Raw genomic sequence first — 16,944 nt, forward strand, 5'->3', positions numbered from 1 at the left:
AAGTGTCAGACACTCCAGGCTCAGGCTCTGAGGCACTCTGACTAGCTTAGAAATTCTGAGTGTTATATAGTATGACCATATAAATAGAGAAAGGTTGTGCCTAGAAGAGTCAGGCTCTTAAATTATTTTTCTGCGTATTTTCACTTTAAATAATCACTTTATGGTTCTCTCTTTTCCATTTGTTACTCTTGTTTTCTGAAATCTTGCCATGGTTTCCATGTCATATATTCCTTTCTCTGCATGGATTCTTCCTTATTAGGCTGTAGTTTGGATGTAGATGTCTTCATATGAATAATCACCCCTCACTCTCCTGCTCCTTTCTCAGAATAAATGAGTATGGGCAGAGGGTTATAAAAAGACACTGATTGCTTTGGAAGACACTTGGCAAGACCCTAAGTAGTGCTAAAAAGCAAAAACAAAAACAAAAAACCCCTCCAAATCAAGGACATCGGCATATTGCATGCAGAGGCAAACAGAAATATTTAGGATGAGCTTGCAGATAGGAAAAGCAAACAATTTTATGAATGTGGAATGAGGGAAAAAGAAGGCATCCTGAGAAGAAAGGATAGAGGAGTCCTAATGCAGGTGGAGGAACAAAAGCAAAATAAAGGCAAGAGGAGCAGATTTAGAGCAGGTCTAGAACTCAGATTTGCAAAGTATTTTGTCCTAAGGTTTTTCACAACGGCTTACTTTTGGATCTTCACTACCCTGTTTGCAAAGTTCCTTAGCCCCTCAGATTTGCAAACAAAGAGAATCAATATCCTGTGGGATCAGTGACTTTCTGAGTGCATCTCCTGTGTTGGGGCTTGTACTGAGCACAGCAGGGACTGAAACAGTGTATAAGTGTCACTGTTGGTCTCTTGGACCTGGTGAGTCAGAAGGGGAGATACATTTCATAATTCAACAGGAACTATCGTAACTCTGTAATAGGAAGCTCTAATGCAGAACAGGCAGAGAAACAGGCACAAAAGGAGATGTAAATCTACCGCTTATGACAGTGTGAGGAGAGGAGAGCAGTTACCTCCACTGCAGTGACCAGTCAGAATTTCATGGAGGAGGAGGGCATCATTGATCCTGGAACCTGGAAGATGGAATGAATGGGTATGTTGACACATTCTGGGAAACTCTGGGATTTGAGGAGCTGTAGTTGATGTTTGAGTAACAGCAAGTAGACTAATATGGGTATTTGAGGTACAAGGAAGGATAATGTTGAGATCTGAGAACAGAAATATTTATTTAGTACTGATCACAGAAGACCTTTATTTCTAGGCTTGTGAGTTTGGATTGAACTGTTTGGTAATGAGGGGGCATTCAAGGTTTCTACTCAAAAAAGTGCCATTTTCAGATCAGCCCTCTGGAAATACTATCCTAACCAGAATAGAGAATGAAAGTTATTCATGGTGAAAATGAATGCCATAAGGTAGATTGAAGAATGAATAGATGAGTGGATATAAGGGAGTCCTAGTGCATTTTGATGTATGTCTGGAAGATTGTCTCTGTGGACTTATATCTTCCTGTCCATCAATCCTCTGTTTGGATAAATGCCAGACAGAACTGGGAGACTGTGTAAAAGTAAGAAAGCTGGAGAGTCATGATAATGAGCAGATGTTACTTATCAGTAGAGACAGTAGAGTGAGAGAATGGAAAAAGGAAAAGTTTACGGCTTGAGGAATAATTGGAATGCTCAGAACAGTCCAGGAAGTAGTCATCAAGAGAATGATATCTTAGGTCTTGAACAAAGTGATGCCTGTAGATTGATAACAAGTTCATAGCTTTGAATGTGAAGAAGAGCATGGTGGAGATAGGCACAGATATAGAGTAAGGTAATGTGACCTGGTGAGCCAGCCAAATAACCTGAAAACACTTAGACAATTCCAAAAATCATGGGGAGCATGAGGGGCAAGGAGTGATGTGGTAAAAAATTGATTAAGCTATAAAGTAAGGGTTTGGATGGCATAAGTGAGAAAATAGGTCATGAATAAACTGTACGTCTATCTTCTCTACAGGTGGTGGTCCTACAGTTCAAGTCCTCCCAGCATGGGTGGTATCCTCTACAACAGCTCAGAGTTGACAACTTTCACCCTGACAGGGCTCCCAGGGCTGGAGAACTCCCAACACTGGCTGTTCTTGCTCCTCGGTACCCTCTACATTGTCTCCATTGTGGGCAATGCCCTTATCCTTTTCATTGTCAAGGAGGAGCAGAGTTTGCATCAGCCTATGTACTACTTCCTGTCCCTGCTCTCAGTTAATGATCTAGGTGTGTCTTTCTCCACACTGCCCACTGTACTCGCTACATTTTGCTTCCACTTAAGGACAATCAGCTTTGATTCTTGCATGGCTCAAATGTTCTTTATCCACTTCTTCTCTTTGATGGAATCAGGGGTCTTGCTGGTTATGAGTTTTGACCGATATGTGGCCATTTGTAACCCTCTGCACTATACCACCATGCTCACAGATACCCATGTTGTATGCATGGGCTTATGGGCCATCATCCGCAGCTTCTGTATGGTTTTCCCACTGCCTTTCCTTCTGAAGAGGTTGCCCTTCTGCAAGGCCAATGTACTGTCCCATGCCTACTGCCTTCATCCAGGTCTCATCCACCTTCCTTGTGGTGACATCACCATCAACAGTATTTTCGGTCTCATCATTGTCATGTTTACCTTTGGTCTGGACTCTGCACTCATTCTCTTCTCATATGTGCTCATCCTGTGCTCTGTACTTACCACTGCATCCCGGGAGGAATGATTAAACACACTCAACATGTGTGTATCACATCTGTGTGCTGTGCTCATCTTCTATGTGCCCAAGATTGCTGTGTGCATGACTGCCCGTTTTGGTAGGCACGTCCCCCGATTGGTGTACACAGTCATGTCTCTCATTTTTCTCTTTATGCCTCCCATGCTCAATCCTGTCATCTATTCAATCAAAATCAAACAGATTAGATGGAGGCTTGGCAGAATGCTAGTGTGAACCAAGATTTAAGTCAGAAGCTCAAGGAAAGAAAAGAAGTCACTGGATATTTACTATTACTCCACAAATTGGGGTTTTCAATACCTGCTTTGACAACTTTTTAAACTTCCTTTTGGGTAGGAATAAACCCTTAGGATTTCTTCCACCAGATATTTGATGACAGCCTGGCACTAGTTAAGACCAAAGACAACAGGTTTTGGCAAGTTACACTGAGCTGTAGTTTAGCCAAAAAATAAATAAATAAATAAAAGCTCATTTTTTTTTTTTTAAATCCACAAATGTGTCTCCTAAAATCAATCGCTCATTTTGTTACATGTGTTTCTTTTATCCATTTTTAAATTGAATTATCATATAAAAATTTACTTAATACCTTGTGAACACTGTGACAATGGTCAAATAATTCTTTTCCCCAAGACTATATGAAAAGTAGTTCTACTTTTAATTTTGTAGAATTTTTTTCAATTTTGCAAAATTTCTACAAAATTTTAATTTTGTAGCAACTCCATACTGCTTTCCATCCCAATTGCACTATTTTACATTCCATAAATCTGTGCGAGTAAATGATACCCTTCTCAACACTTATTGTCTTTTGTTGTTATTGTTTTTTTATTATTATTTAACAGCCATCTTGACAGATGTATCGTGATATCTCATTGTGTTTCCAATATGGATTTTCCTGATGGTTAATGACATTGATCATTTTTTTTTCATATACCCGTTGGCCATTTGTATATCCTCTCTGGAGAAACTTCCATTTAACTGCTTAGCACATTGTAAAATGAGATTATCAGACATGATTTTATTTTTGTTTCTAGCTACTGTAGGAGCTCCTTACATGATTTGGGGATAAACCCCTTATCAGATACTTACTTAGAAGTCAGCTTGAATGAATGGACACAAATAGCACATGCCTTGGTGGAAAGATTAAACAAATATCGAATATGTTGCTTTTCACCCCAGTTCACTTGACTTAATTGTGAATAATCTGAGGAATGCAACAACATGATTTAAAAATTGGTTTAGAATCCTTGTACAATTGAGATTACTCTCCCTCAAAGTTACTTCAAAAAAAGAAAACAATGGACAGGCGTAGAGTAAACCTCCCAAATGTTAAAATATGAAGAAAAAGACAACAAAATCTAAGCTAGTCAAAAGATATATGGCTGCAACAATAGATTTCTAGGCTAAGATAGCTTAGAAGAATGTAGGAACCACTATAAAATAGTAGTTCAAATAAAAGTTTTTACAAAAATTATTTATAGCATGGTTGTGGTGTGTGTGCTCAGTCATGTCCAAGTCTTTGTGACCCAGTGGACTGCATAGCCTGCCAGGCTCCTCTGTTCATGTGATTCTCCAGGCAAGAATACTGGAGTGGGTTCCCACTTCCTCCTTCAGGGAATCTTCTCAGCCTAATGATTGAGCCTGCAACTCCCATGTCTCCTGCATTAGCAAGCAGATTCTTTATCACTGAGCCATCTGAGAAGCCCCCTATTTATAGGATACTGTGATGTATACTCTGGATAAAATTATAATATATAATATTATTGTTCAACATTCATACATTTGCACACAATAAGTATTTGGAGGAAGTAATAAAAATTTGGGCTTCCCTGGTAGCTCCTGATTAGATTCCTGGGTCAGGAAGATCCCATGGGGAAGGCATAGGCTACCCATTCCAGTGTTCTTGGGCTTTCCTGGTGGCTTAGATGGTGTAGAATCTGCCTGCAATGCAGGAGATCTGGATTTGAACCCTGGGTTGGGATGATCCCCTGGCCAAGGGAACAGCTACCCACTCCAGTATTCTGGTCAGGAGAATTCCATGGACAGAGGAGCCTGGCATGCCATATTCCATGGGGCCACAAAGAGTTGGACATGACTGAGCGACTTTCACTTAAAAAAAATGTGTTAGTAGTTGTTTTTGCCTAGTGAGAATTGAGGAGATTTATTATTTATCTGTGTTGTCTACTTTTCTGTAAAATATACACATTATATTTTAGTAAAATGGGAGAGATTGAGAGAGAAGGGAGAGACAGGGAGGCAAATAACAATAATGAAAGTTGGAGGAAGTGAGCCTCAGTATTGATGCCTCCAAGGTGCTTTCCAAATGCTCCTCTCTGCCCCTCTCAAGGGATAAGGAGTACTTTTCCTGGGAGAGTTATTCCCTTCTAGATGTGACTATGGGCTATGGCAGGCCTATGATACTATCCATGGGGGGCCTGATTCTAGGCCCTAAGAGACTTAGCTCCCCTGGTGCACAGGGGAAATCACATCACACTTTTGCTCTCTTTATCCCAATTCAGAAGTCTGTGCTATCCAGAATGTTCACTCTTCAGTCAAAGGCTAATATAGCATAAGTAGTCTAAAACGAGATGACAGAATATTTATTTTTTGCAGGCCTAATTGTCAGGAGCAACTGCACAGGATCTCTTTATTCAACTGGATTAAGTACACCAGTCACTGGAAATGGCCAATACTGATTTCCCCAGCTGTAAAGTAATACTAAGGATAACATTTCTTCATAGCTTATTACATGACAGTCAAGGTTCAAAGTTTATTTTAGTATATATTTTATTATTAAAGCAATCATTAGGCCCTATCAGCAAGACTAGGATACAGATAAAATTATTATTCTGGTTTTAAAGGTGCAGACACTGAGGCACATAGAATAGATTAATCATTTAGGATCACAAAGCTAGCCAGTGGAGAGGCAGGAGGTGAGTGCACGTAATCTGACTCCTGAGTCCAAGTTAGTATGATTGAATCAGTGATGCTGCTTTGAGAAATGTTGCAGTTCTTGTCCTTTATGTGTATTGCCTTCTATGGTTAAACATATTCAACACTGATAGTCTTAGTTTGGGCTGGAGACCTGCAAGATACCAAATGACAAAGAAGCGTCATATGATTGTTCAGGGGCTGTTTACTGAGCACCCATTATGTGCCAGGCCTCATATTAGGCATAGAAGGAATCTGTGAAGAGCAAAGCAGAGCGACACTTACCTTGTGAACTCACAGTAGGGCCTTACAGCTTAATGGTTCAGAGCAGCTAGATTTAAGTGTTAGTTCTGCCACTTATATTTTTTTGTAACTTTGAAAAAGTTATTTAATTCACTGTGCCTCAGTTTCCTTATGTGGAAATATAGATAATAGTGATGTCTGTTTGATAAGGCTGTGGTGAGGGTTAGCTGAATTAAAGTTGACCAGCACATAAAATGCTCAGTAAGTAAACATAAATGTTAGCACTGAGTAAGGATAGCTCAGATGGTAAAGACTCTACCTGAATGTAGGAGACCAGGGATCGATCCCTGGGTCGGGAAGAGCCCTTGGAGATGGGAATGGCGACCCACTCCAGTATGCTTGACTGGAGAATTCCATGGACAGAGGAGCCTGGCGGGCTACAGTCTATGGGGTCACAAAGAGTCAGACATGATTGAGTGACTAACGCACACACAGGGAGATAAGATGCCATGATTACTGTTTGTGGTCACCCAGAAAAGGGGCATGTAGCACAGCCTTTAGATTTCTCTGGTGCACGTTGTTTTAAGTTAGTTAACGTAAAAAATAATGTAGAAAATACTGTAGAAAATCAGATACTTTACAAAGATTCTACTCAGGAATGAAAAGAGGGGTTTGATTGGGAACAGCTTTGTTTAAAAAATATGAAGTAGTGACTCAGGTTTGATGCATTCTCTAGGACGGCACTTTGGGGCTGATAGGTAACTAGGCAATTGACAAAACAACGGAGTTAAATAGATATGTGTATGTCATATGTTCTTGAACAGGTGTTTCACTAAGTAGCATGGTAATCCATTTTGCAGAAACGTGGAAGAATGACTGATGGTTTTATGCTGGTAGTGTAATTGTGGTAAAGACATTAGGTTACTATTTGCTAATCATTAGGCTCCCAGATGGCACAGTAGTAAAGAATCTCCTGCCAATGCAGAAGACACCGATTTGATCCCTGGGTTGGGAAGATCCCCTGGAGAAGGAAATGGCAACCCACTCCAGTATTCTTGCCTGGGAAATTCCATGGACAGAGGTGCCTGACAGGCTACAGTCCATGGGGTTACAAAAGAGTTGGAAATGATTTAGCAACTAAACAACAACAACAAACATGGTACTGGATGTTTTGAATATATTAAAAAATAAGAAGGCAGAGACATCTTTCACGGAACATACGTATTAATGTAGGAAAGAAGCATGTAATAAATAATTTACTGTTTATTTTAAATCAGTTAATCACAACCCTGCAAGGTCCTAGAAAAGATCAACAGAGATTGTAATATAACGTTTATTAGGTTAGGAGGCTAGGGGGATCTTCCACAGGACAGTTTAAGCTAGAAGATGGTGGTAGGGATCCAGTCAAATGAATGGAAGGTGAGTAGTTAAAAGCATCTAAGAGTTTGGAAAGGGCACTTGTGAAGGCCGCATGGAAGGAGTACCTTTGCACATGCAAGAAACTGGAAGATCACTTTAGTTGTAACACAAAGAACGTAAGAAAAGTGGCTCAAAATAAAGTTTGGAAGGAAGGCATTTATCATATCACACAGGGTCATTTAAAGTTTGGACTTGATGATAATGTGATGGAATTTTACTTAAATATATTTCTGCAACTTAGAAAGTGAATTGGAAGAGGGCTGAATAATGTAGGGGAATGATTTAAGACACTTGTAATTATCTAGGATTGACATGTTGATATGCTGACTAGAGAGTGCGAATGGAAATAAGTCAATTAAATAGTTATTTAGGAGGTAGAACACCATATTTCTGTAAGTAAAGTTCATAAGTCCAAGACATTTATTGAGCTCTCTTCTCTCTTCCCCTGAATATCCCTTATTTACCCTTCAGGATTCAATCTAAACTAACCTTTTTAATGATTCCTCTTCATAGCACTCTAAACTTTTTGCTAAAGATGATTAACACTTGAAATTATTTGTTTAGTCTATTGTCCTAATCACTGTGAGAGGAGAGAGAAGGCTCATCCTCTTCACTGTTATATCTCAGACTCCCTTGGTGTGGTTCTCTCTCTTAGTGATGAACTCATACTAACCAAGCCAATGGCATAGATTCATAATGTTATCAATTAACAATGAGAAATAGAATTACTACACAGGCAGAAATTATCTTCTTGACTAGCATATCCTACCTGGTGAGAGTCATCATGATTACATTTGAGGTGAACAAAGGATAAGGGGCATAACCATAAAATTCAAGGGGCACAATCATAAAACTTCCTGTTTTAAGTTCAGATGGACAAGTATCCTTCTCCAACATCCCCAACCTTAACCTCTCAGTCCCAGCACCTAGTAGGCAGTATGGTCTTCTTATAACTGCTTGATTGATGCTGTCCTTCAAGTCCCTTTTTCCTTTGTTTTCATCTCTTCTTCCACTTGATGATTGTGCTTGTGTGAATGGCTGTGTGTGAGTATGTTTATTTATAATTGTGCTTTGGAACCCAGATTGGTATCTTGGCTACTCCAATAACGTTACGACTTTGACAAGTATTGTAAAATCCCTAGTCTCATTTGTAAAAAGAAGAAGACAAAAAATATAATTGATAAGGATCCTGTGAATATGAAATATTAACTATATGTTAATAATAAATAAGCAATGTATACATAGATTCTAGTAATTTATAGCATATAGTAGATGGTCAATTAATGATAACTATTTTTCACAGTCTATATTTTCATTTATGTCAAGTCTGTCAAATCTTAAATGTCTGATAATCACTATTGTTTCTAAGCTTATCATATTTTTATGTCTCTTTTTGATTTCTTGTGACTGATTTATTGATTAATTATAAAAGATCTATTTTTCTCCTTTCTAAAGAATTGGAGGTACATTTCTTTGCCTCCTCTTTCTCCATTCTCATACACACATTTGCACACACTGTCACACATGCATACACAAAAACAGACTTTACAGACAGACATTAACAGCAACCTTTAGAGATACTGAATCCTAAAGAACTTTGGTGTTCTGTATACATTAAATTCTTTTTAAAATGAGACCCTAAGATAAGTGTACTAAAATCCAATACATTTTTGTGAGGAAACATTGATGCTTTGATATTTTAAAAATTATCTAAATATAAAATACATAGCTTTTTAGCATTTTATTCCTCCACAGCTCTAATTCTGTTTGTTTAGTCTGTCTACTGAAAAATCCAGTACTGACTTTAGGCATAATAAAAGGCATCCTTCAGGTTTTCTCTGTTGATTAAATGAACTAATCTAAAGCAAACAAAAAACTAGTATTGCCCCTAAAACTATGCAGGTCCTCAAGAAATATCAGTATTTCTCTTCTCCTTTCCTCAGTCCTGGTAATTGAGATTGCATGGACAATGGAGATAGACTTTGGGGACTAAATCCGGATAATTATTTTCAAGTCCTGACTTTATAAATGATTTCACAGTGGATGGCAACAGGCCTCTTGCCCCTTAAAGTCTTCATTTCTTCATTATGACAGTTTGGGTGTGATACAAGATGATCCAAAGGCTCTCATAATTTTAAGGTCCTTTAATAAGCATCCTGGGAATCAACCTTCTTTCACAGCCCTCAGAGCTCTCAGAGCTAATTGCCTGTCCCATCTTCTCAAATTCTTTTCTGGACAATGGAAAATTTGCAAGTCATTGTTATAGTTCTTGATTTATAATCATTTACCATGGTGATATGAAGTTGCATAGTCAACTGGATTTATAGACATTTGTGTTCCAAGTTTCGAAATGAGGAATTTGGAATTTGAGCAAACTAAATAATTTTATTAAGGATAGTCACTTAGACAGGGAAGTGGTTGTTTTTTAGTCTGGACAGACTGACAAACTGTCTGAGTTTGCAGCTTCAGAGAGGTTGTCCCCAGTGCAGGATCTTCATTGTTAAACCCAGTACAGTTCCAGGCAACCCAGGCTTGTCACTGCGTTCTCTGACTATGATTTCTGAAGCTTTTGGTGGTTATATTTATTGTTTCTTGAAATCTACTTGGGTTGTGACACAATTGGTGGAAAGATCACTAACCTGGGAATCAGTGAGAGTCAAAGGGTCTGAGGTTCAGTCTAACCGTTTTTGACGAACTGAATGGATTCTTTCACGAAGGACAACAGAGTTACAACTTGATGTTTTTTGATGTCTGTAAGCGGGGGAAACACCAGTGCACAGAGGAGCCATCATTCAAGATTTTTCATATCCCCTGCTGCTCCAGCCATCTCTTTGTGCCCCAGGACTTACCAGGCCCAGGGGACACTGAAGAGGCAGTTTCATCGCTCAGGGCAGGGAGGTTGGCTGGGAGGTTGTGTACGGAGGAGTGCTCAGAGTTCCTCCTTAGGAGACACTTCACCTGTCCTCTTCTCACTAGAGCTGCCCTGAGGAGGTGAGTTGGGACTTCCGCCCTTCCCTCACAGAAGTCTGTAGGAACCTCGTTCATAGCTTCAAAATTCTAAAGCAATCATAATACACATATCTGAAGAAAAGTTTTTGTGATCTAATTTTAGAGCTTTTCTGTGTACTCCACTTCTGCCCTACACCAATAATCCTCAACAGTAGCCCCTGATGCCTGAAATCCCAAAGCTTCTGTTTGGAGTGAATGCTTCAGTGTTACTAACTACACTCCAGTATTCTCGCTGGGAAGTGGACACATGGCAACGCAAAAGGAGAGAGCCTTTGTTTGGGAACTGGAAGAGTCAGGCAGTAGGGAAAGCGGACCTGGGAACCTCGGCTCCAGATGTCCCTCTTCATCCCCTTTCTTGGGTGCCGTTTATTTGGTACATATCTTGCACAACAGTGCTGAATATCAATTCTATGTTTTTGCTCCCTGTTTTTTCTATACTATAGCTGTAAACATAAGGTGTAATTAAGTAAACTAAATCCATAGCTGATGTGTGCTAAAGCTGAGGTTAAAAGTTCGCTGTTTTAGATGTTAGGAGAGTATTTAACTTTACTAAATTTAAGTTACACTTCAAAACTGGGTCATAATACATTCTTCTTAAGATAGATTATCTATTTAATCAATATTTACTGGGTAGAATTAGAACTGGTAATCTGAATCCTTATCCAGGACTCATTGTCCAGCAACTTGGATAAGCATTGAGACAACTATAGGATCTTATAATTCTTTGGGGAACAAAGATACTAATCAAATGACCAAACAGATATAATAATTCACTATAATTCTAAAGTGTGATAAAAGTCATGAAGAAATGTATGTGTGAGGATACATAATAAGGGCATACAATGATATGTAGGGAACTAATGACTGGTTAGATAATAGGAAGGTAACAAGTTCTCAAGTGGTTCATATGCTGCCTCATGCCCAGGTAAGACTGAATTCATTCTCTAATCCTTATTTTAAGAGTGAAGGGAAGCCACTGAGAGGTTTTCCATAGAAGTGTAACATCATTTTGTTGATATTATCGAGAGATAATCTGACTTATCTGTAAAAAATGGTTTAGAGAGGATCATGACACGGAGCTGGGTGATCAGCAAGAAAGGGCCTGTGGACATCCTGATTGAAAATGCTGAGGGACAGATCAGTGCGATAGACTGGATAGTGGGTTAATTGGAAGTGAGAGAGACAGGAGTGCCAGTGTTAAACATATTTTGGAAAGGTAGTAATAAAATTAGATCTGGAAATGGGAGAGGGTGAACAATTTTTCCTAGGTTTTTCTGGCTTTAGTGTGTGGATAAATGCTGATGGACTTTTACATGAGGAAAATATTGCAGAGGGTCAAGTACAATGATTAACAAAAGTTCAGATTGGCATAGATTTATGTTGGGCTGATGAGCCATTACAGTTGATACTCCACTAGGGAGTTGGATGCTTGACTCTCTAGCTAGAAGAGACATCTGAGCTAGAGACATGAATTTGGGATAATTGACATACAGAGAAGAGGTAAGAAGGACATTATGAGTAGAAAATAATTTTGAACATACTGTGAAAGAGAGCAAAGAAGTGAGTGATTACTGGAAGAATATGTGGGGGCAATAAAGCGATTTTTGTTGTTGTTATTTATTTTCTTTGTCTGTATATCCTGAAACTGATCCTCAATAATAAAGAAGTTGGTTTTGGATGGGACATAATCTAAACCTCTGATTCTCAAACTTGACTTTGCATTGGAATTTCCTGGGTAGTGTTTTTTTTTTTTTTTTTTTTTTTTTTTAATGTATTGATTCTTTTTTTTTTTTTCATTTATTTTTATTAGTTGGAGGCTAATTACTTTACAATATTGTAGTGGTTTTTGTCATACATTGACATGAATCAGCCTTCCAACTGCTACTGCTAGAGATTTGGATTGAATTGGTATTATTGGGGTCCAGACAAAGGAGTTTTTTTAAAGCTCCTTTGGTGAATCTAGCATACACACAGTTTGAGAATCCTTAATCTAAACAGAGAGAAACACATAAATATGCAAGATAGAAAAACTCAGAGCAATCAGGAATAGAGGAGCATAAGACTCTGGATCCTGAGTAAGAGGAGAGCACTAAGATAAGGCCTTGGGGGGGGAATACTGTACTTCACTTCTTGAAGAAGTTAGTGGCTAGAACTGGTAGAGAGTAAGGGCTAAATCATTTTCTGCTACTGGAGAAAGATTTTAATATTTCTGCAAAGCATACAGAAACAGGAAGAATAAGATACAGTGTTCAAAATAGACTCAAACGATTTTTGTGGGGAAGGAAGTGGAACCCATGACCCAACTGTAGAAATGATCAGATGGCAGAAGGCCTGAGATGTGAGCAATGATCCCTAGCTTGCTTCCTCCTAATTTTTCATGATCTTTGGTGTGCAATCTAAGTAGCCTTTTCTCTTCCATCCTGGACAGTGACCATTCTTTCTATTGTCTGACCTCACTTTACTCTGATTGTGTTTCTCCAAAAGATACTGAGGGGCCCCATGGGAAATTTTGAAACTAACATCTCGAGCATGACCAGCTTCACCCTAACAGGCTTCCTAGAGATGGAGGGACTGGAGCATTGGTTAGCAGCCCTCCTCTTGCTGTTGTATGCTGTCTCCATCCTGGGCAACAGCCTCATTTTCTTCGTCATAAAGGAGGAGCAGAGCTTGCACCAGCCAATGTACTACTTCCTATCTCTGCTATCTGTCAATGACCTGGGTGTGTCTTTTTCTACCTTGCCCACTATACTGGCTACCTTGTGCTTTCACGCACCAGAGACTGCCTTTGATGCCTGCCTGATTCAGATGTTCTTCATCCACTTTTTCTCCTGGACAGAGTCTGGAATCTTGCTGGCCATGAGTTTTGACCGCTATGTGGCCATCTGTAATCCTTTGCATTATTCTACAGCGCTCACTGATACCCGTGTGGCTCACATGGGCATATCTATCATCATCCGCAGCTTCTGCATGGTCTTCCCACTGACTTTCCTTCTGAAGAGGTTGCCTTTCTGTAAAGACAACATACTGACCCACTCCTACTGCTTGCACCCAGACCTGATCCGCCTGCCGTGTGGAGATACCGCCATCAACAGCATGTATGGCTTGTTCATTGTCGTCTCTGCCTTTGAGACTCAGTGCTCATCCTCCTTTCCTATGTGCTCATATTACACTCTGTGCTGGCCATCGCCTCCCGGGAAGAGAGACTTAAGTCATCAACACATGTGTGTCACACATCTGTGCTGTGCTCATTTTCTATGTGCTCATGGTTAGTGTCTCCATGGTTCATCGATTTGGGAAGCATGCTCCTGAGTATGTGCACAAGTCCATGTCCCTAGGATATCTCCTTGTGCCTCCAATGCTCAATCCAATCATCTATTCCATTAAGACTAAGGAGATTCGTAGGAGGCTACATAAGATACTGATATCTAAGCACTGATCAGAGAGACACCTTCTAAAAACCCAGGTCCCCTAAGAGTCTGTTGTTATTGCTGATGTTTGGGTTTACAGGCTGGTCAGTTGAACTGTGTCATCTCCTTCTATACATAGACCTCTGGTTGGGGACTCTCAAGAGTCTTCTCCAACACCACAGTTCAAAAGCATCAATTCTTCAGCACTCAGCTATCTTTATATTCCAACTCTGACATTCATACATGACTACTGGAAAAACTATAGGTTTGACTATACAGACCTTTTTTTGGCAACTCCATACACAGTTCTGAGCAAAACGAAAGGAAAAACAAAACCAGGGCAAAGATTAACCTATGGCCCGAGATTCCCATGCTTACAATGGAGATCTTCCTTCTTTAAAGAAAAATATTTGTATCCGAATGATTTTTTTTTTTTTTTGACAGCAGTCAAAACACTAAAATCATGGCAAATGATCCCATCACTTCATGGCAAATAGACAGCGAGACAATGAAATCAGTGACAGATTTTATTTTCTTGGACTCCAAAAATTCTGCAGATGGCGACTGCAACCATGAAATTAAAAGATGCTTGATCTTTGGAAGAAAAGCTATGATAAACCTAGACAGCATATTAAAAAGCAGAAACCTTACTTTGTCAACAAAGGTCTGTACCGTTAAAGCTATGGTTTTTCCAGTAGCCATGTATGGATATGAGAGTTGAACCATAAAGAAGACTGAGTGCTGAAGAATTGATGTTTTTTAACTGTGGTTTTGGAGAAGACTCTTGAGAGTCCCTTGGACTGCAAGGACATCCAACCAGTCCTTCCTAAAGGAAATCAGTCCTGAATATTCATTGGAAGGACTGAGGCTGAAGCTGAAGCTCCAGTACTCTGGACACCTGACGGGAAGAATTGTCTCATCAGAAAAGACCCTGATGCTAGGACAGATTGAAGGCAGGAGGAGAAGGGGCTGACAGAGGATGAGATCTTTGGATGGCATCACCAACTTGATGGACATAAGCTTGAGCAATCTCTGGGAGATGGTGAAGGATAAGGAAGCTTGGCATGCTGCAGTCCATGGGGTTGCAAAGAGTCAGACACGACTGAGTGACTGAACAGCAACAACATCCTAATGCTTTGTATCTATTAATTGACCAGGCTATAGAAACTGCATTGATTTCAGTATTTTTTGTTTCTTTTTTAAAAACACTTCCTAATCTCAACTACAAAATTGAACAATCAGAGAATAAGGCATGAGAATAGGAAGAGTGGGTACTACGTAACTATGAACGTTTCTCTCATCCTTTGTGCGGTGACTCCTTCTTTATTCATTGAACACACCCACATGGAGTGACTTCTCTGGGTCTCGCTCTGGGCTAAGCAGCAGGGAGATGGAGCTGGATTGTGCTTGATAACAACAACAACAACAACAAAAAAACTTGAGACATTGGGAGATGTGTCCTTGCCTGTGTCTCATCAGTTGCATACTAACAGGCTAAGTTCTGAACAAATAAGGGGTCAGTGCATCAAATGGAGATAGAAATTTCTTTCTATGTTACAGAAGCACTCAATTTCCAGTCTTTGTTGGATAAGAACCACTGGGATACATGCACACACACACACATAACCTGTTTATAGTGACTATAGATTTTAGAAACATTTGTTTAGGAGGCATAAAATTAAAAGCTCTTGTTTTTTTAATAGAGAAAAAATCCAGTATATATATGTATATGTATTTATGTAAGTATGTATATGTGTTTACGTTTTACTGCTGTATAATAAATATTGACCAGTTCCCTAAACAGCAGACTTGTGGGTAAATCTTTTTCTCTGAGATAAATTGTATTTGTTTACACTACTAAAATAAGTGTTCAGTTCAGTTCAGTCACTCAGTCATTTCTGACTCTTTGTGACCCCATGGACTGTAGCACACTAGGCTTCCCTGTCCATTACCAACTCCCCGAGCTTGCTCACACTAGTGCCTGTCGATTTGGTGATGCCATCCAACCATCTCATCCTCTGTCATCCCCTTCTCCTCCCGCCTTCATCTTTCCCAGCATCAGGGTCTTTTCCAAGCAGTCAGTTCTTTGCATCAGGTGACCAACGTATTTGGAGTTTCAGCTTTAGCATCAGTCTTTCCAATGAATATTCAGGACTGCTTTCCTTTAGGATGGACTGGTTGGATCTCCCTGCAGTCCAAGAGACTCTCAAGAGTTTTCTCAAACACCATAGTTAAAAAGCATCAATTCTTTGGCGCTCAGCTTTCTTCATATTCCAACTCTCACATCCATACATGATTACTGGAAAATCCATGGCTTTGATTAGATGGACCTTTGTTGGCAAAGTAATGTGTCTGCTTTTTAATATGCAGTCTAGGTTGATCATAACTTTTCTTCCAAGGAGTAAGCGTCTTTTAATTTCATGACTGCAATCACCATCTGCAGTGATTTTGGAGTCCAAAAAAATAAAGCCTGCCACTGTTTCCATCGTTTCCCCATCTATTTGCCATGGAGTGATGGGACCGGATGTCATGATCTTAGTTTCCTGAATGTTAAGTTTTATGACAGTTTCTTCACTCTCCTCTTTCACTTTCATAATGAGATTCTGTAGTTCTTCACTTCCTGCCATAAGGGTGGTGTCATCTGCATATCTGAGGTTATTGATATTTCTCCCAGCAATCTTGATTTCAGCTTGTGCTTCATCCAGCCTGGATGAAGTTTAATAAGCAGAGTGACAATATACAAACTTGATGTACTCTTTCCCAATTTGGAACCAGTCTGTTGTTCCATGTCCAGTTCTAACTGTTGCTTCTTGACCTGCATACAGATTTCTCAGGAGGCAGGTCAGGTACTCTGATATTCCCATCTCTTTGCTATCTAAATAAATTATAAATTCTGAACCTGTTTATAATATTTTTGTGTAAACTAAATGTAAATAGGGTTCTTTAAGAAATTATAATGAAAACTTCTCAGAATGAGTTTAAAATAATAACCAATTGTCCAGTTTATACCTGAGTTCTGTCTTATAAATCTGTTTTCCACTAATAAACAAAATCTGTTTTTTTCTACAATACTTGTAAAAATGTTCTTGCAGTTATTGAGTTTCCAAATGTTGAATGGTATTTCTTATTAAATGTAGCCATTAATCTCTATACCTACCTGAGTATTTTACATGAGCAATATTTC

The 16,944-nt window shown here is 39.3% G+C and overlaps 2 pseudogenes; both read left to right on the forward strand.

The window, feature by feature from the left end:
* Window positions 1-1,799: 1,799 nt before the first annotated feature.
* On the forward strand, window positions 1,800-2,970 carry LOC122450411 (annotated as a pseudogene).
* A 9,882-nt stretch (window positions 2,971-12,852) lies between these two features.
* LOC122450175 lies at window positions 12,853-13,737 on the forward strand (annotated as a pseudogene).
* Window positions 13,738-16,944: the final 3,207 nt, after the last annotated feature.

This window comes from Cervus canadensis, chromosome 11 (genome assembly GCF_019320065.1).
Source record: "Cervus canadensis isolate Bull #8, Minnesota chromosome 11, ASM1932006v1, whole genome shotgun sequence".
Taxonomy (NCBI): Eukaryota; Metazoa; Chordata; class Mammalia; order Artiodactyla; family Cervidae; genus Cervus; species Cervus canadensis.